At 39.6% G+C, this 21,325-nt stretch overlaps 1 protein-coding gene and 1 long non-coding RNA gene across 2 annotated transcripts in view; both read left to right on the forward strand.

Annotated features, from left to right (window-relative positions):
- The window catches only part of LOC122798646, a 43,311-nt gene extending 32,635 nt beyond the window's left edge, over positions 1–10,676 (forward strand). The window contains exon 4 of the long non-coding RNA XR_006364289.1: positions 10,612–10,676. This is a non-coding gene — a long non-coding RNA (uncharacterized LOC122798646). The remainder of the gene's footprint in view (positions 1–10,611) is intronic.
- LOC122797851 overlaps positions 1–21,325 on the forward strand; it is an 875,220-nt gene that overhangs the window by 177,163 nt on the left and 676,732 nt on the right. The window lies entirely within an intron of this gene.

Consider the following 21,325-nt stretch of genomic DNA (forward strand, 5'->3'; position numbering starts at 1 on the left):
ATTAACAAGGTTTTATATATCTTGATTGTATAGAAATGAATGATTTTAGGTTTTTTCAACAATATGTTAAAATAATTTTATTGTTTTTAGATTACTGTTTAGAATAAATGTTTTAATTAATTATATAGCAACTGCTTGCACTTTAAATAATGTAATTATCACACTAATAGGATAATGAGCATTTAATTTTGTATAAAAATGTAACATGGGAGTGTGTCTGTTGAGGTCTGAAGAAACGTTTTGTTAGAACGTGAAAGCGCTAACCAGTTTGTTCATAAAGTTAATAAATCATCTTTGCTGTGCCAGCCATGGAGTACTTCCTTTGTATTACCTTCATTTATCTGCATATTTTTCTTGGGGAGCACTTTACCTGAAACCACTTGTTTTCTTTTCCAATAATCTCATTTAGCTAAATGAAAATCCTTTTTGAACATCTTGAATGACAAATAGTCTCACAAATAAAACACAAGTTATTAAGGTGGATGCATCCCTTTCACCCAAGAAGCCTGTCACTACTGCAGAACACCAGGGCTTGTTCCTCACTATGCTCCTTTTTTCATATACATCTCAGATGTTACGGCAAATTATGAAGGCTTCTGCCTGATGAAGTTTGCTAATGACTGTAAATCCTGAGCCATTATGAACACTCCAGAAGACATAAAAACCATTCAGCAAAGACTGGCACAAATAAATAGCTGATGTCAAAACCACGGTTTAAAAATAAAACAGCATGAATGTATGCTTTGCACAGCAAAATTTCCCTCTCAACTTTTACCTTAACAAAACGTTCGCGAATGTTAACCCAATTCTGAGGAGCCAAAAATTCTTCAATTTTTCAACATACATTGACTGCTGTGAGAAAGTGCTTATTTTCGACAGTATAGAATGCAAATCCAGGGAAGCAATCATATGTCCTTTACAATGCACTCAGGCCAGTCTATGAATATAATGCTCTATAGGCATGTACCTGTCCTAATCATCTGACTCAGACTGCCTGACCATTGCATTTTCTAAAGATGAAAATCAAGGAATTAAATTATAAGAGATGCTGAGATTGCCTCAAATCCAAGTCCTTTTTCACAGTGTCATAATGGCTGCTATGGGGAGGTCTCCACCTCATTTACATTGTGATCCCATCCTTTCAAACCTTCTAAATATCCACAAGTTAAACAGTGGTAGAAGTACCCACTTTAGAGACCACAATCTCTACTGCATGTTAAATGGGAACTAAAGGAGGGGTACATATGTCTCCTACAGAGTTCGACTACCCTAGAACAACTTCTTCTCAGGGTGAAGATAAGCATTTCACTTAATTTTGACATATATAGATGAATGGATTAGAAATTCTACCCTTAATCTCTATTTGTCACGCTTGCCCCTAGTGTTACAGAGAATCATCTAAATAAAATACTCCACAGTTATGATTATCAAAGTGGACGCACATGGGTTTTCACACAATAGTAAGGATTATCTCATCTGGGGCTATGCAAGAGTTCCAGACAATATGGGTGCCTTAAGTCTAAGCTACTAAGGCTAGAAACACAGAGGGAATTCATGGCTAGGCTGATGAAGATCCTCAAAGATCAATAGCCTAGTAAGTGTCTTAATAGCCTAGTAGGTGTCCTAAAGGCTGCTAAGGGGGGTCACCACCTCTTATACATGGTGACTCCATCCTTTTAGACTTTCTAAATACCCACAAGTTAAACTGTGGCTGAAGTATCTACTTTAGAGACTACAATCTGTACTACAAGTTAAATGGAAAATAAAGGAGGGATACATATGTGTCATGCAGAATTCCACTTGCCTCAAACAACTTCTTCTCTAGGTGAGTTAACCATGTCACTTAATTAGTGCATATATAACCTCAATGAATGAATTAGAAACCGTACCCTTAATTTTGATTTATCACCCTTGCCCCTAATGGACATAGAGAATTGTGTAAATAAAATACTCCACAGTTAGGGTTATTTAAAGTGAGTGTACAAGGGTTTTCATACAGTATTAAAGGATTATCTTACCTGGGGTATGCAAGAGTTCCAGAAAATATGGATGCCTTAAGACTAAGCCACTAAGGCTAGAAACACAGAGGGAGTTCATGGCTAGGCTGATGAAGATCCTCAAAGAACAATAGCCTAGTAAGTATCTATGAACTAAGCATATGTAATAACATATGTAATAACACCGATAAAGAGTAAATGATTTACCAGAAAAGAGCACATATTTCTAGATTAGTCTTATAGTCACATACCATACATTGCAATACACAGACAATTTTATCTGTTTTTATACTAGTCATAAGACTGACACTGAAACATTCAGTTGGTGAGAGTCAGACTTCGTCCATTCACATTAAACAGGCAGACAGTTAATGAGACATTCTTAAGCTGCACAATGTACTGATAAGTTTATGAACATTTTATAACACACTAAGATAACTGCATTTGTAAATCTCTGATTTGTTCTTTCACATTGACAAGTAGCTCTTATAGTAATAGAATATTAGGTGGAATTCAAAACTGAATCTTTCCCATGCATTATCTTATCTGTAATAAAAAAAAAACAATAAGCTCATGAAGTAGCATTGTATTTACTTTCTAGTATCTCATTTTAGTATCTTTCTGTCTTTCCCTTGCAAGCTGATATAGTTTCTTTGAGCCATCTACTGAGTTACTTTCCAGAAGTTTCTAGAATACCTCTGATGCCTTATTTGCTATTGCAACTCCTCTCTTAACCTCTTTGTTAGCTAACCAGCATTCCTTCCTAGCCTGGTCTGTCTTTTCTATCTTACACTTCTTCCTGCACTCCTTCTTTTTTTGATTTCTTCCTGGACTTTTGCATTCCATCACTTTCCTTCCTTATGTACCTTGTTTCCATGCCTTGCTTGGCCACATGTCTGTTCTGAGTCCTCACACATACTATTTTGAGGTGCTGCCATTCTTCTTCACCTCCATCTATTTCCTCCTCTTCTTGAAGTTCTAGATCCCTGGTTAATTCCTTGAAATGCTGTGCTCTCTCTCCAGTCTACTTTCAGGTCTTCAGGCTCTCTGTTGACCTTATATGCCAAATGATGTTTTTTGCTTTGGTTCATAGGTTCATAGGTTCATAGGTTGGTACTAGGCTATCAGCCCTAGGGCCTATACAAGCCTAGCCATAACAATTCCCTGGCTATTTCTTCCCACATTATTTACTTTCCTGGACCCCTGTCTAGCAGGGCGACTGACGTGATCCCTGGGGTGAATTTCCTTTCTCCCATCCAATCGTCAAGGTTCCTCTTGAAGAGGTCCAAAGAGGCACTCTGCTTGACATGTATGGGCAATCTATTCCAGAGTCTTGGGAGTCTCTGGGTCAGGAACCTATCCCTCCAGCATGTTTTATTTATTGTGATGACAGGGTTTAGATCCCTGGATCGTGTAGCTCTGAGGGATTGGGATTTCTTTAAGTGTAGCATGTCCAACAGCTCTGGGTTTGACATGGCCTTGTATGTTAAGCAGAGATCGCCTCTGAGTAGATGATATGCGACAGAGTATAGCTGGAGTTTTTTAAGGCGGTCAGTGTAGGGCATCTGCTTTAGGCCTGTGATTCTTTTAGTGAGGTATTTCTGAGGCCTTTCCAGTTGTTGCAGATGTCTTGAGAGGTACATACCAAATGGGGCGTTGTATTCTATAATGGGTCTAATGAGGAATGAGTACAGTGGGACAATGACCTCCTTTTTTCTGGATGAAAAGCCCTTCGTGATGAGGTGTGCCACATAGAAAGATTTCCTTACTGTTGTGGCGATGTGGTTATCGAAGGTGAGACCACTGTCCACCTGTGTTCCTAAGTCTCTTATCACACTTTCTGTGTTTAGTGTACTGCCACCTATATGGTAATTCATGGATACATGTTTTTTCCCAAAGGGGATAACAATACATTTCTTGGCATTGAGCTTGAGCCCATGGCTCTGGCACCAAGCATCTGTTTCTGTAAGGCCCTTTTGTAGAGTATCCACATCATTTGGGATTCAATAATGGCTCCCAGTTTGCAGTCATCTGCAAACTTTGTTAGCCAGAGTCCCTTAGTGTTGACCTGTACTTCAGAGAAGTAGATGCCAAACAAGAGCGGCCCCAGGACTGAACCCTGAGGTACTCCACTTGTCACTTGTCTGGAGCTGGATTTGGAGTCGGCTACTTTTACAGTGTGGGTTCTATCAGTAAGCCATTTAGCAACCCATTGGGTGACATAGGGATTAATGCCCAACTTGGTAAGTTTATCTATGATTCCAGAGTGGGGGATGGTATCAAAGACCTTGGCAAGGTCTAGATAGGCTGTGTGGACCACCTTACCCTTGTCCATGGCTCTGGAGACTGATTCAAAGAAGTCAATCAGGTTCAGGAGACAAGATCGGCCCTTCACAAACCCAAACTTGGTGGGGTCCAGTGTTTGAAGGTTGCTAATGTCTTTGTTTATAAGTTCCATGATAATACGCTCCATGGCCTTGCAGATAAGGCTTGTCAGACTGATGGGACGGTAGTTTCCGGGATCCAAGGTGGATCCCCCATTGTGGATTGGGATAACTGTAGCTCTGTTTTGCTGGAGATGACTTCTCAATCACTGATTCTATGCCACTTCACTTTCTTTATTAGGACGAAGTCTACTTGAGTTCATTTTGGCTACTTTTGTATGTGATAGGTTCATAGGTTCATAGGTTCATAGGTGTGTACTAGGCTAACAGCCCTGGAGCCTATATATGCCTAGCCCAAGAAGATTCCTTGCATCATGCCACCCAAAGTTAGTTCCCAGTGCCCCTGTCAAGCAAGGCCACTAAAGTGATCCCCGGGGTGAACTCCCTATTGCCCAGCCACTCGTCAAGATTTCTCTTAAAGAGGGCCAGTGAAGTGCTCTTCTTGACGTGAATGAGAAGTTTGTTCCAGAGTATAGGAAGTCTCTGGGTTAGGAACCTGTCCCTCCAGCATGTTCTATTTATTGTGGTAATGAGGGTAAGGTCCCTGGAGCATGTGCCATGGAGGGATATTCTTTAGGTGTAGCATATCTAGCAGCTCTAGGTCAGACATGGCTTTGTAGGTCAAGCAGAGATCGCCTCTAAGTAGGTGGTAAGAGACAGAGTATAGCTGGAGTGTTTTGAGTCTGTCCATATAGGGCATGTGTCTAAGGCCTAAGATCCTCTTAATGATGTATTTTTGTGGCTTTTCCAGTTGTTGTAGGTGTCTAGTGAGGTACATACCAAATGGGGCGTTGTATTCTATAATAGGTCTAATGAGGGATGAGTAGAGAGGGATTATGACCTCTTTCTTCCTGGACGATGGTGGTGATTTTAAGAGGGAAAAACTCAGCATGTTTTTCAGAGGTGGGAGGACCCCCACAGACACATGTTGAGAACATGCAACTCCTAATAGGCATTGGTTAGAGATCAAGTTTGAATCTTGTACCTTCTGCATGGGAGGTGAAAACCTTATTTATTATGCCAATTGAACTCATGATGAGCATACATCACAAAGAATCCAACACTGTAAAGCAATCACATGACCTGCCATGATGTATTAGTCATCACTGCTCAGTATCCATGCTGTGCTGCAGAGACACTAGATCAGCAGTACAGTAATCCATAATGAAACAAGGTCTACTGTGGTCAACTTTAGTCACTTTTCCAGATAATATTTTTTATGTTGTTTTTCTTTTCTTTATTTTGTTATGTAAAATACTTGATCAGAGAACACTTATCTATGTGTAATAAATAATAGTGCACTAAACCTCTTATATCCAAACACTGCCCAGGTTTATACTGCCTTCATGACATATTAAGAACCACATGCAGGGGGTAGTCACAAGGCTAGTAGGAGACCCTTAGCAGTGATGAGTAAGTGAATGGTGCTGACACACCCATGTTTGTGATGACAGGGCAGATGTGAGGGGTTTGCTCTACTAAGAATCTGCCACCTTCACAAGAAAAAGTCAAGCCTGCACATGTCTGTTTGAACACCAACAATCCCTGTCCCAAATCTGTAGTAAAGCTGAATTAAATTTTAAGTTAAGATATGCAGTAATAAATGATAAGGGGTGCTGAAGAAACTCGTTAGTTAATATGTTGCTCTTTTGTTATATACATTACTAATGGTCTTCATCTTTCCTCCGATTTCCCTACATAACGTGTGCTTATTTTGGTTTCATTATATACACTATCAGTGGTCTTTATCTTTCTTCAGATTTTCCTACTTAACACATGCTTATTTTGGTATTACAGACAAAGTCTCTTTCTAGCTCTAAAGGCATTCTGAAATGCTATAATATATGAGTTAACTTTCCTTTACAGATCATTATTCACATTAAAAAGTTCACAATAAAGATTTTATGGCACCAAAGGTGATCTTAATCACAATTTGTTGTCACGTCTTTGACTCCAAATCTTTGAAAGGTGATGACCACTTTACTATCTTACCCTGAATAAATTATATTACTGAGCAATATTACCTGACTTATAGTTAAAGCTCCAAGAAATGTCTATAACTGGATGTTTATCACGCATAGTATCATCTGAGCTTTACAAGAGTTAAGAAATCTTTTCTGATTCTTTGCTTATTTTAAGAAAATAAAACCTTCATTACCTATTAGGAACAGTCCCTCAATATGCCAACTCTCAAAGAATTCATCACTTCTCACTTCCCAAAAAAGGAAATGAGGCTACCCCAGCACATACTCTCTGGCTAAAACACCCTGCGGTGTGTCCCACAACTTTTAGTCTATTCATTTCCACATGCCTGGTATTGTATGTCATGCAAAATACATGTTAACATGTGCTACAAGACAGCAAGTTTATTCCATGACTACAGTGTACTCAGCAGTCAATCACACTCTCCCTTTGAAGGTTATGGCAAGCTTAGGGAAAAAATCCATCACTCCTTAAAATGTCCAATGGCTAACCTATCTTTAGGCTAGTGCATATAAAATTGGCTCAGTGATCTCATTGTTAAGACCACATTTACTCCCTGTTATACAACAACAACAAAAAAAAAACATTATTTTACCAGTTATGACACCATAAAAGTAAAAATTTTCTATCAATGAGTTATACAGCTGAGGGCAATAAAAAAGAACAACAGAAAAATTCCATTCTGATGTCCTGTTTTAATATATCAAGGGAAGACAGGGATGCCAAATCCAGCCAGTCCTTTAGAAGGTAGAAGCATAGGCTTCAAGCCCTACAAAACAGTATTTCTCTAAAAATCGTTCGAAATCAAAAACAACCAGCAAATTCCCATTAATCTACCTCTTTAACTTGTCTTATGACACCCAGAAAATAGCCACTGCTGACAAAAAACAATCTTTGCAACTTCCAAGAACACCAGAAACTCATGATATGTAACATTAAAGATGGCTATTTGCAGGTTGGGAATGATTGTTACCTTCTTTAACATCAACATCCTCACCACTGACAGTTTATGATGTACCACTTTCTTGCTAACTGTGAGACTTAGAATGGAGAGAGCAAACCTGATAAGTAGGGTAAATTTTGAAAAGAAGTTGGGAGATTTTTCCTCCCCTAAAATGCAAAATAAAGCTATGTTTCTTCTTTGTTCAACTATGATTCCCTTTGGGGGTGAGCAGACACATTTGTGTTTTTCATATCACAGACTTGATGTCAGAATAACAGTATCTTCATAACTCAATCCGCAGGCTATTATGCAAATTTGGTTAGACCCTCAAAGAAGATTTTCTAAATATTCTAATGCAGCCTGAAAGTAGGCAGACAAACTTAGAGCCCTAACATGTTGTGGTACCTCCAATAGGTGCCATTAAGTAGCCATCCACTAATTCCTGGAGACTCTTTTCTCATTATTAAGCCTATTTTAACAACTCAGCAGAGCCATCTGGAGCAAGCTTACATATTCTTCCAAGTCAGTTGACATTTCTGACTTACCAACCTACCCTGGCACTCAGATTAACTGCTAACAAAAATGGGCGCAGGTGCAGGAGATCCAAGCAATCAGTGCCCATTAACCATAGATGAACTTTTATAACCAAGGTACGCTAATGTGGCCACTAATCATATTGCAAAATATTTCTCCCCCACCACTGAATTAGAATTTTAAGGGAGGAGCAGATAATACTGAAACCAAATATAACATATTTGGTAAAAGAAATATCTTGACATCTAAAATCTGCTGCTGCTCAAAAACCAAAGCAAATTTAGTGCAAGATTGAAACTGAACGATATGATTATACTCTTATATGAAAGTAATCCATATAGTTCAAAACATCCATCTTAATAACCTGCAGATCAGACAAAATCAGACAAATGTGAGCTTTGTTTAATGTCTTATTCAAAGTACTGAATGTTAGGAGTACAGCCCCTCATATATATGACACATTAGTGCTTGTTCATTGTTTCAAAGTACTGAATGTTAGGAGTACAGCCCCTCACATATATGACACATTAGTGCTTGTTCATTGTTTCAAAGTACTGAATGTTAGGAGTACAGCCCCTCACATATATGACACATTAGTGCTTGTTCATTGTTTCAAAGTACTGAATGTTAGGAGTACAGCCCCTCACATATATGACACATTAGTGCTTGTTCATTGTTTCAAAGTACTGAATGTTAGGAGTACAGCCCCTCACATATATGACACATTAGTGCTTGTTCATTGTTTCAAAGTACTGAATGTTAGGAGTACAGCCCCTCACATATATGACACATTAGTGCTTGTTCATTGTTTCAAAGTACTGAATGTTAGGAGTACAGCCCCTCACATATATGACACATTAGTGCTTGTTCATTGTTTCAAAGTACTGAATGTTAGGAGTACAGCCCCTCACATATATGATACATTAGTACTGAATGTTAGGAGTACAGCCCCTCACATATATGATACATTAGTACTGAATGTTAGGAGTACAGCCCCTCACATATATGATACATTATTACTGAATGTTAGGAGTACAGCCTCACATATATGATACATTAGTACTGAATGTTAGGAGTACAGCCCCTCACATATATGATACATTAGTACTGAATGTTAGGAGTACAGCCCCTCACATATATGGTACATTAGTACTGAATGTTAGGAGTACAGCCCCTCACATATATGATACATTAGTACTGAATGTTAGGAGTACAGCCCCTCACATATATGATACATTAGTACTGAATGTTAGGAGTACAGCCCCTCACATATATGATACATTAGTGCTGAATGTTAGGAGTACAGCCCCTCACATATATGATACATTAGTACTGAATGTTAGGAGTACAGCCCCTCACATATATGATACATTAGTACTGAATGTTAGGAGTACAGCCCTCACATATATGATACATTAGTACTGAATGTTAGGAGTACAGCCCCTCACATATATGATACATTAGTACTGAATGTTAGGAGTACAGCCCCTCACATATATGACACATTAGTACTGAATGTTAGGAGTACAGCCCCTCACATATATGACACATTAGTACTGAATGTTAGGAGTACAGCCCCTCACATATATGATACATTAGTACTGAATGTTAGGAGTACAGCCCCTCACATATATGACACATTAGTACTGAATGTTAGGAGTACAGCCCTCACATATATGACACATTAGTACTGAATGTTAGAGTACAGCCCCTCACATATATGATACATTAGTGCTGAATGTTAGAGTACAGCCCCTCACATATATGATACATTAGTACTGAATGTTAGGAGTACAGCCCCTCACATATATGATACATTAGTACTGAATGTTTGGAGTACAGCCCCTCACATATATGACACATTAGTGCTTGTTCGTTGTTTCTTTCTGTTATCTTCTTGTCTAACTTGATGATGATAAGGGGTGTGTTTTGGGCTATCAGTTCCCTTCTGGCCTACTAAAAATATAGACTTTGTACCTGTTATTTCTCATGCTGCCAGATTCAAGTGGTCATTTTATGACCCCAACATGGAGCACTCAGTCTTGCATTGTTCTTACAACTGTTTTTGGTCACCTCCACCATCTTTCATCGGCCATTTATTTTATCTGAATCGCATGGTTAATTGCCAGAGTCTATTGTGCTTAAGTGAAAATGTGCTATTTCTATGTTAATGTTGATGTATGTAGATTGTTCTGTACTGTAATTATGATGTTTGTTATTTACAATGATATAAATGTACCTTCATGTACTGTATCGTATTTCTATAACTTTGATTCATGCTGCAACTGTGTTTTGGGCAGGTCATAGTTGAAAATGGTCTGCAGACCAGTCAGTTAGTGAGACAAGTAAAGAAAAATAATTGAAATAAATAAATAAGCAACACAGAGTAAGTATCCTATTCTGGTTAGGAACAGAGGAAAATTATAGCTGTTGCAAAAATGTGATCTATCATCATTTATCTTACTGGTGCCTGAGGCAACATGTACAAAAATTATAAAAATCCATATGCATACTACAGGCAAGAGCTCTTCTTTTGTTGGTTAATATTTCAACAGAAATATTATGCTTTTTTAGAGAAATTGTTAATTTAGTCTTGCAGGAAAATATATATTCTTAATTTGTAGAATATATTTCAAATACTTGTTGCATTATTTAATTCATATGTGTTTTTCTGAAACATAAAATCATTCTTTTTTATTTGTGACTATAGGTGGCTTACAGGCACAGGATCCAGAAGTAATTATAGTGGTCGAAAATGACAGCCCTTCTTGTGAGTTGTTTTCTGTTTCCTTTATTTGTCACAAAAATCTTTTTTACTCAGGCTGTGTGTGTCATGGGAAATACCTGTGTGCAGCTAATTACCAAGTTTGCATGCAATGGGAAAGGTCTATATATAACTAATTATTAGGGTCTGTACTGACCGTCTGTGGGTGCATAGGAAAGGTCTTGCATAGCTTCTTGCCATCTGTGTGTGTCATGGTAATGATCTTTTTTCCTAATAAACAGCTCTGTGATAACCATCAGAGTGTGCCACATCAAAGGTCTATGTGTTGTTAATTAACATCTCTGTACTGACCAACACTGGTGGACACTGGAAAAGACTAAATGTATTTGATGGAAAAACTGCACTGGAAGGTGGTGAAAAGGTCTATGATTATCTAATGGTCAACACTCCCCAGACCATGTCAGTGTTATAGAGGAATGAAGAGGACATAGGATCATACTAGGCTAATGGCCCTGGGGCCCTTACAAGCCTAGCCAAGAGTTTATCCCCAAAAAAGAAACCTCAGTCAGCATCTCTCACCCCTGTCAATGAAGGGCAAAGGTGAAACCCCTGGGATAAATTTGTGGTTTTCCATCAACCCATCAAGGTTGCACCTGCAGAGGGTCAGCGAGGTACTCTGTTTGACATGTATGAGAAGTCTATTCCAGAGAAGGGACAGCCTCAGGGAGACAAACCTGTCTCTCCAGCAGGTTTTGTTGATGTTGCATATTAGATTTAGGCCTATCAAGCGAGTAATGCATGAGGAGTTAGACTCACATATATGGAGCATCTCTAGTAGGGCAGGGTCCGATATTGCCTTGTAGGCAAGACACAGATTACCTCTGAGCAAGCTGTATGATACCAAGTAGAGTGATGGTGATTTGAGCCTGTCCACATAGGACAGGTGTTGGAGGCCATGGATACTCTTTGTGAGGTATTTCTGTGGCCTTTCCAGTTGGTGCAGGTGTTTGGAGAGGTACATACTAAATGGGGCATTGTACTCAATTATAAGCCTAATGAGGGAGGAGTACAAAGAGATAATAACCTCCTTTTTTTCTGGATTCAATGCCTTTACTTATGAGATGAACCAAGTAAAAGGCTTTTCTTACCACTTCCGCCATATGATGGTCAAAAAGTCTGAGTACCCTGGTCTTTCACCACATGTTTAGTGCTTAGGGGGTTGCTGCTGATGTGGTAATCAGTAGAGGTCATGTTTTTGCCAAATGGGATGATAATACATTTTTGTGTTTTACTTAAGGCCATGACTTTGACACAAGTTATTTGTAACTGTGAGACCCTCTTGCAGTATATTAGCATCATATGGGGAGTCAATGACAGCATTTGAATTACAGTCATCTGCAAACTTGGTCAGCCACAGGCCCTTTGTCTTTGCCTGGACCTCTGAGAAGTAGATGCCAAACAGTAGGAGTCCCAGGACAGATCCCTGGGGAACACCACTAGTGACAGGTCTGCTGTCGGAGGTGGTGGCACCTATTTTGACTTTGTGGGTCCTATCAGTGAGCCAGTTAGCCACCCATCTGATGAGAAAGGGATTAACTCCAAGTTGTATTAGCTTTTCAATGATGTCTGAGTGGGGGATTGTGACAAAGGCCTTGATCAAGTCAAGGTAAGCTGTATGTACTAACTTTTCCTCATCCAGGGCCTTTGTGACAGTCTCAAAGAAGTCAACCAGGTTTGATAGGCAAGATCTGCCCCTGACAAATTGGAATTGGGTGGGGTCAAGTGCTTGGATATTGCCTATGTCCTTGTTTATGAGATCCATAATACGCTCCATGGCTTTATAGATCAGACTTGTCAAGCTAATCAGGTGATAGTTTCCCGGGTCAGTAGCAACACCACGTTTGTGCAAGGGTCTATCAGCGACATGGTCACTGATGTACATCGTGAGGTTGGCCATTATAAAGTATTCAAATAAGGTAAGTTTTTTTGAAGGGGGAGAGAGTTGGAGGTGAACAATAGTAGCCTTTTTTCACATTCAGGAGGGGTTGTAAGTTGCTGAGCCAAGGTTCTATGCTGGAAAAGGATTTCTCTGTGAGTGTATGGATCATGGTGGGTAGTGTCCTTGCAGTGCATATTTCAGTGGAAACATAAGCATATTGTACTATGGTTGCCTCCTTGGCTGCTGTGTTTACATTATTGATAAATAAGCTAAACAGTAGTTGTCCTAGGATGGAGCCTTGTGGAACTCTGACAGATATAGAGAACAGTTAACTTACAGAAAACATACTGAGCAAAAAAATACTCTGTGTACTTTTTTATAATTATAAGTGTGTATACATTTTTCACTAGTCTTAGATGTGATGGATGTTGTTCAGCAGAAATGACTGCAGAAAAGAAAATCTGCTGGACTCCTCATGGTACAATCTCTAAAAAGCACACAAAAAGAAGAGCTTCTTCAATATTACTTTCTAAAGTAGCCATAGCTACCTCCATTTCAGCTCCTCCCCAATTTTCTCTCGTGTCAATTCATTCCCATGGATAATCATAGTCTCACTTTCTCAGCATGCTTATGGAGGTCTGTCCCTGTTGACCCATTGTGGTACAGATATGAGTAGAACCGTTATATAGGAAAGCAAAAAGGTAAATGTAATTAATAAGGAATATGTCTAAAGCTTTATTCACAAAAATGTGGGACAGGTGGAAAATAATTATGTTACCTGAATACACCTGCCACTGGAAGGGTAAAATACAATGACATTGGGGCATTATTACTTTCTATTTGCATTCTAGAGTACTCTTAAGTTATTACTGTGCGTTGCCTCTAATTTTCACTGGTTATTGAAATAATTTGCCATCTTTGTGCAGTACAGAGTGTTTTTGAGAGCCCAAATAGATGAAGCAAATAGCAGCGTATGACAGCTAACAGTTATGGTGTAAGGAACAAAATGTTTGCTCCAGTGGAAGTGGGATTGGAAGTGAGGAAAGTTAGGGAGATATTGCCACCTTAGTATCAGGGATAGGGATGCACCTAGAACATGTCTCATGGTACCCAGTGGGCTTATAAATAGAAACCACCTCACAGCAAGAGGTAGGTCCATAACAACAGAAATGATTACCTACCTGTGACCATTCATGGCAGCTTATCATCCTAAGCAAGACCCCCCAAGGGCACACACTTTTTCCAGAAGGGAGAGTGGCAAACCTGAGTGGCGGGGTTACTATCAGATCTAAAGATTTCACCCAGACTGAGCATGGGCTACATCTGTTGCGGACAGTGCACTGCCATAGAAAGAAATTACAATGAGGACAAGTAAGTTAGAAAGTCTTTATAAAAAATAAAAGTGTGAATTTAGCAAAATGAAAATAGACAGACATTGCATTTTGTGCCAGTGTTTTTTGAGTCCTAGCAAATGTAATCAACATGATGAGGTGTTCAGTGGAAAAACTGCAGATGGAATGTGAAAAGTTTTGAAAGAGAAATTGTTGGAGTACAAAAAAACAAAAAAAAATGTTTAACATCAGGATCTAGGCATACAACATCAGGGGGATATATTTTCATAAGAACAAGATACCTGATTAAGGTGAGAGACACAAAAATTAAGAAATGGAAGAGAGGTCAATCTACAACATTAAAAACTGAAATAAACAAGCTGGACAAACAGATTAAGCACAGTGTGAGACAAGATCAAGAAAAATGTGAAGAAAATTTATAAAACATTTATATAAAGATATTGAGCGTAATAGGAAACCTTTTTATAGATACATAGGATGTGGCAGGAGTAAAAGGCATACAAATTGATAAACTGTGTGCAGATTCTAAAATTTATTCTCACACTCAACAGATTATAGATATATTTACAAAATATTATGCAAAACAGTTTGGCTCCATAAAAAGAGTGGTAAGTTGTCCTAGTGGCATCCAGGTAACCTCAGATAGTGGAATCAAAGTAGATTATATTGATAAAGAACTGCACAAACTGGATAAAAGTAAAGCACAGGGACTGGATGGAATTAGTAACAATGACCTGAGAACACTTCAGCAAGAATTTACAGCACCATTATATCTATTATTGACTAGGGCATACAGATATGGGGAGATTCCACAAGATTGGAGATGTGCTTATTAGACCTGTCTTTAAGGGAAAGGGAAGTAGGACAAACCCAAAATGATATAGAACCTTAAGTCTATTTTCATGTTGTGGAAACATAATATTGATCGTAATATTGGATAGGTTATTGTCAGAATTGGATAAGTTGGGACTTGAAACCATATATCAGCATGCATATGTTCAAAATAGATCTATTACCACCTGTAACATGATGTTCCATAACAATATAATAACAGCTACGAATGAAAAATTGTGCCATGATGTAATTTATATAGATTTAACTTCAGCATTTGACAGGGTCATACACAAAGCACTGATCAATAAATTAGAGCAACTAGGTATTGATGTACTCTTGATAAGATGGATAGCTGCATGGCTTACAAATAGGACATGGCAAGTATCATACAGCAACTGGACAGGTGAAATTCTTGGTTACAGTCAGGGTGTCCACAGGGATCTGCCCTAGGCCCTTTCTCATTTAGATTATATCATTTAGACCTAACTTTTTCTTCTGAGGTGTTCTACAGTCTGTATAAAATTACCTGAACTTGAGTAGACTGACTACATGTGTTACAGATAATGCATGTCTGCAAAATAACTTTATTAAAATGATCATTTGGGCAGAGGAAAATAATATGCTGATAAATACATCAAAAACTAAGCATATGAGATTTGGGAGACATAATTTGAAAGGTGAATATTTAATGCAGAATACAGTGATTGAAACTGAAGACTCATTTAAGGACCTGGGTTTATGGGTAGATCCAGCTATGAGTTTTTCTAATCATATCAACCAATTGGTTAATGATAGTTATAGAACTATAGGTTGTATAAAACATTTATAAAGTCTAAGAAATCAAAAATGATGAAGTCATTGTTTTTAGTTGCATTAGACCCAAACTTGAGTATGGAATAACAATATTGAAAGCCTATAAGAAAACAAACATGAGTAAACTGGAAACCGTACAATGGAAATACACCAAGGGCATCCATGGATGTGAACATTTATGTGATTATGAAAGACTAAAATATCTGTACTTGTACAGTGTATCATATAGATATCTAAGAGAAGATCTTATTCAGGTGTATAGGGCATTTAGGGACAACTACCTCTGGGAATGTTTGGAGTTATCAAAAGTACTAGAGAATCGTCAGACAGCGTATGTAGACGATTCTAAATGAATGGGAAGTGTGCTAACTGGTTCTGTCACAGAGTATCTGATGCATGGAACAGACTATAAAATTACATTAAAACAAGTAGTAGTTTAGATATTTTTCAAGAAAAGCCTAGACACTTATTATGGGAACAAGTGTTTTGGTATATACTGGCAAGCTAGAAGACCATTCATACCCATGCTTGAAATATTTGTATGTATGCATCAAGTACAAACCTCGTTATATCTCAGATAGTATGGGATTAAATGCAAATGTGATTGTTAAAACACCTTCTTATTCCTGAAGCTACATCCTGTCAGATTATGAATGGAAGTATTCGGGGTCTCCTACACACACATATTCACTGCATTATACTTAGATGCTGTCTGTCTTGGGTGCTGAGAGATATGTATGGAATCCAAAGTTAATTATCTGTATGGTGCAGTGGTCTGTTTAATACATACAGAAATGTTCCAGGAACTGACTATGCATGTCTAGGTAAAACCAGAAATAAAAGCATGATGTTTGATAATGCAGGGTGCCCTAGAGTCATGTGCTGGTGTATTCCATATGGTTTTCCTTTTTATTTAGTTGCTCATTTAGTTGGTTCTTTGCTTGTTTTAATTACAGGGGAATGTTCAGATGAAGTAAAGACTATTTTTAGTGAAGTCCCGAGGAGAAAATTTCCAATATCCATAGTATAAATTATGCCTCTGCATAAACTGTAAGATAAGACAGAAGGAACAGTATAACTTCAGTATAAACAACAAAATTAAAATAAACAACTGATATGCATTACACACTAGATAGGTATAAATGAATATAGCCCACACAGCCAAATAAGTCAACACCCACATAGACATAAGTGGAAAATAAGAATGATTTTTCGTCTGGGGTGCACAAACAATGTGGAAATTAGAAGAGTGGGTCTGGTAACATGGAAATGTATAGTCTAGGATATATGACTGAAGGGCACAGGGATAACCTGTCAAAAGCTTTGTAGTTTTGGATAGAATGGAGGGGGGGGCAAAAACAAATTCTTAATGATTTGCTAGAAAAGCAACACATTTTATGTTTAGTGTGGATTCAGATTTTGTTTTAGCTTTCTCTTCAAAGTCCCACTTGTCACTGATTTCATATCCACTGACTTCAGTAGCTCAGCAGATAACACATTTTCCATTGGTGCAGAAGGCTGTTGGCTATATTTTTACCCAGGTAGTTGGATTAATTTTCCAATGCTGATACCGTGGTGTAGCACAAAAAGGGTGCTCTAATTGTGAATGTGCCATCATTTGGGCGACATATTAAACTGAGGAGCCACCTGCCTGAGTTGGTAGCAAATTAGGTTGTTATAAAAAATCCCAAGGCCATGCCACTTTGAAAAGGGGGGGAGGGAAGTTGCCCACTACCTTGTCAAATTTTTCCTGGTCAGTATAAGTGCCACCTCTATATCCCCTGAAATGAATCCATTGGCCCAGTCAATAAAGTGTAAATAAATAATAATAAGTATGTGTATTCTAAAGGATATGAAGCCTCTACAGATTTGTTGCTAGGTATGTCATAGACAGAGACAGAAAACATTGTATTTTTTTCACTGTATTTAAACCTAATGATTTACAGGAGACAGTGAAGGGGAAGGATGTTAGTGTGAAGCAGGACACCCAACATAACCTTCATTCTGCTTTAGAATTTAAACACTGTAGGAACATTGCTAACAAAATATCAAAAAATCTGGGTTATGGCTCTTGAAAAGTAGATATTTCCAGTCAAAAATCTGGAAAGCCAATTAACTTAAATTTTGTATATCAATCTCCTCTCCGGTCCAGCTGGTGAATCTGGGAATCTTGAGGCAATGTTACAACTGCCTCATGTACACAGACAACCCTCTCCTCCTCCCAACAAATTCTAACACATGTGAGAGATGCAATCATATAGCCATACTGGAGGCTAAGCTCTCTCAGTCATAACCAGTCAGGAGGAGAAGGAAACCACACTCACTACAATTCCAGTCTCACATAGACCTACCATGACAGAAAACCAAACACATAAACACACAAAAACATACTCGGAGGCTCTAAATAAAAATCTGCCTAAGCAGCAGAGACCTCCAAAGCAGACACCCATGCAACCGCTACCCCAAAACAAAACACGTACAACACATAGCTCACAAAGCCAGTGTGCCGAACAGTCACAGCCCTTAAGGCTGATATACTTGTAATAGGTGACTCTATCGTCAGGCACACTGACGCCCGCTCACCAGGCTGAACAAGGAGAAGGTCACGGTGAGCTGCCTGTCAGGCGCTAGGATCCACCACATAACACAAGCACTCAGGTCACTCCAAGGCAAGTACAAATATGACTCAGTCATTGTCCATGCTGGTGTGAATGACCTGAGATGTACCTCCCTGGACTACATGAAAAGAGACATAGAGGAGCTCTCTGAGCATGTAGCCCAGGCCGGTATGACTCTGACCTTGAGTAGCATCTTACCCTCACCAAGAATGATGCCACAATATGAAGACAAGATGATCAATTTCAACAATTGGCTTAAGTATTGGTGTCATTCAAAGGGGATCCAGTGCCTGTCAGCCTGGGATGACATGCTCGACAAGCCACGATTATTCACTAGGGACGGCTTGCTCCTGTCACCCCTGGGCTTTCGGATATTGGCAAAGGCTCTTGCTACCCCCATAGTGCCTTTTATAGTCAAGGCTCAAAAGACAAACCCACCTCCATAGGTATCACAAGGGATAAGAAACTAAGAGTAATGCTACTCAATGCCAGAAGTCTAAACCTCAAGATGAAACTCTCCTTAGCATGGAGAACATCGATATCTGTGCAGTAACAGAAACCTGGTTCAAGGCTCCCGAGAGCACCCCAGCACTACCAGGTTATACCTCATACCATACTTTTCTGCCCCAAAACTTGGACCAAACCACAAAAGGAGGGGGAGTATCAATATTCGTCAAAGATACCCACACCTCCAGGTTGGTGGCACAGCACAAAGCATCAGAGACTATCCATGTGCAAAAACAGTGTAAAAAAACCTTCCAGTTTATAGCCTGCTACAGACCACCCTCCCAAACCCAGGAACCCCACTCGGCCTTCCTGAGAACACTGAAAATATGAAGGTCTCTCCATACACTATTATATTGGGCGACTTCAACTACCCAAACATAGACTGGGAGCATTACTCTAGCTCCAACACCCTAGCCCAAAGGTTCCTAGAATTTATAAACTCAAATGCTATGGAACAACTTGTTACCACTCCCACAAGAGGGGAAATCATACTGGACCTGATCATCACCAACATGGGGACTCTATGCTCCAGACCAGAAGTGTATCCCTCATTGGTAAGATCAGACCATAAAGTAATCTCACTGGATATTCACATCCCGACTCTACCCCTGCCCCAAAACCACAGTGAAAAACTTCTCTAATGCAAATTTCACACTCCTCAAAACCGAGGTGGAATCCTTCAAAGCCCCGGTCTGTGGAAAATCCCAGACCACAGAATCCTTTATAAACGCATTCTATGAACACCTTCAGGAATGCATGGATCATGCAATCCCAAATAAAACCAAGTCCCAATCCTCCAAAGGCAGACGTCCTGTCTGGTGGACCCCAGCCATAAACAAACTATACAATAGAAGGAGGAAGCTACTACATGATAGAGCAAAATCCCAAAAGGGAAGGCATCTCTGGTCAGTATTAGCAAAAACTACGGGCACTCATAAAATCATCTAAGGCCAGCTTCGAGAGAAAAATTGCACAGGACACTAAGGATAATCACAAGGCTTTCTTTAGTTATGTTAGGAACCTGGGTGGGAATTCCCAGATATGCTCAGAATTAGTCCAAAATGACAAAAAATACACCAAACCCACAGACATTGCCAACATCCTAGCTGACAGGTTCAGCAAACCCCCACCAAAAGGGAAAATATCTATCCCAGCAGAGTGTTGCCCCCCTGACATTTCAGATGCTCAGGTAACAGCTGCCCTCTCCAAAGCAAAAAACACAACATCAATGGGACCAAACGGTGTCCTGCCTCCTACATGAACTCCAAGAAGAGCTAAACCCAAACATAAAACTACTGTTCAATCTCAGCCTTAATACAGGATATGTACCCAAAGAGTGGCGTACAGCAACAGTGGTCCCTCTCCACAAAGGTGGTGCCTCAACGGATCCTGGAAACTATCGCCCCATAAGCCTGACTAGCTTGGTCTGCAAAGCTATGGAAAGGATCATCATGGACCTCATAAATAAAGATATTGGGGACCTACAGACACTGGATCCTACCCAGTTTGGCTTTGTTAAGGGCAGATCCTGCCTCTTAAACCTAGTTGATTTCTTTGAAACAGTCACTAAGGCCATTGACGAGGGGAAGGTGGTCCACACAGCCTACCTGGACCTCGCAAAAGCCTTCGATACAATACCCCACTTGGGCATTATAGATAAGCTCACCAGCTTAAATATAAACCCCTATGTCACTAGATGGGTTGCAAACTGGCTCAAGGACAGAACCCACATGGTTAGAATTGCTGAAGCCATGTCAGACTCCAAACCAGTTACAAGTGGCATCCCACAAGGCTCAGTCCTGGGACCTCTCTTGTTCGGTATATATTTCTCGGAGGTACAGTGGCTGACCAAGTTTGCAGATAACTGCAAACTGGGCACCATAATCGACACTCCAGCCAACACAAGCATCCTCCAAAAGGGCCTCATAGAAACAGACAACTGGTGCCAGAGCCATGGCCTCAAGCTAAATGCCAAAAAGTGTATAGTCATCTCCTTTGGCAAAAACAAAGTGCCCACAAATTACCACATAGGTGGTAATCCATTAAGTACAGAAGAAGTAATTAGGGACCTGGGGACCCAAGTTGATAGCAATCTCTCATTTGACAACCACGTGGCCAAAGTGGTTAGAAAAACATTTTATATAGCCCACCTAATCATGAAGGGATTCACATCTAGATCAGGGAGGTCATCGTGCCTCTTTACTCATCCCTCATCAGGCCCATAATTGAGTACAATGCCCCTTTGGGATGTACCTTACCAGACACCTGCAGCAACTGGAAAGACCCCAAAAGTACCTCACCAAGAGGATCAAAGGGCTCAAACAGATGCCATATGCTGCCTGGTTAAAGAAACTCCAGCTCTACTCAGTGGCATACCACCTGCTCAGAGGCGATCTGTGCCTGACGTATAAAGCCATGTCCAACCCGGAATTAATGGACATGCTGCACCTCAGAAAATCCAAATCCCATCGAGCTACACGCTCAAGAGACTTGAACCTCAGAACTGAAATAAATAGGACATGCTGGAGGGACAGATTCATAACCCAGAGGCTCCCTTCACTCTGGAATAAAATCCCAGTCCAGGTTAGGCAGAGTCCCTCATTGACTCTCTTCAAGAGGAATCTTGATGAGTGGAT

Source organism: Protopterus annectens, chromosome 3.part1 (genome assembly GCF_019279795.1).
Source record: "Protopterus annectens isolate FY-2018-M chromosome 3.part1, PAN1.0, whole genome shotgun sequence".
NCBI classification, from domain to species: domain Eukaryota; kingdom Metazoa; phylum Chordata; order Ceratodontiformes; family Protopteridae; genus Protopterus; species Protopterus annectens.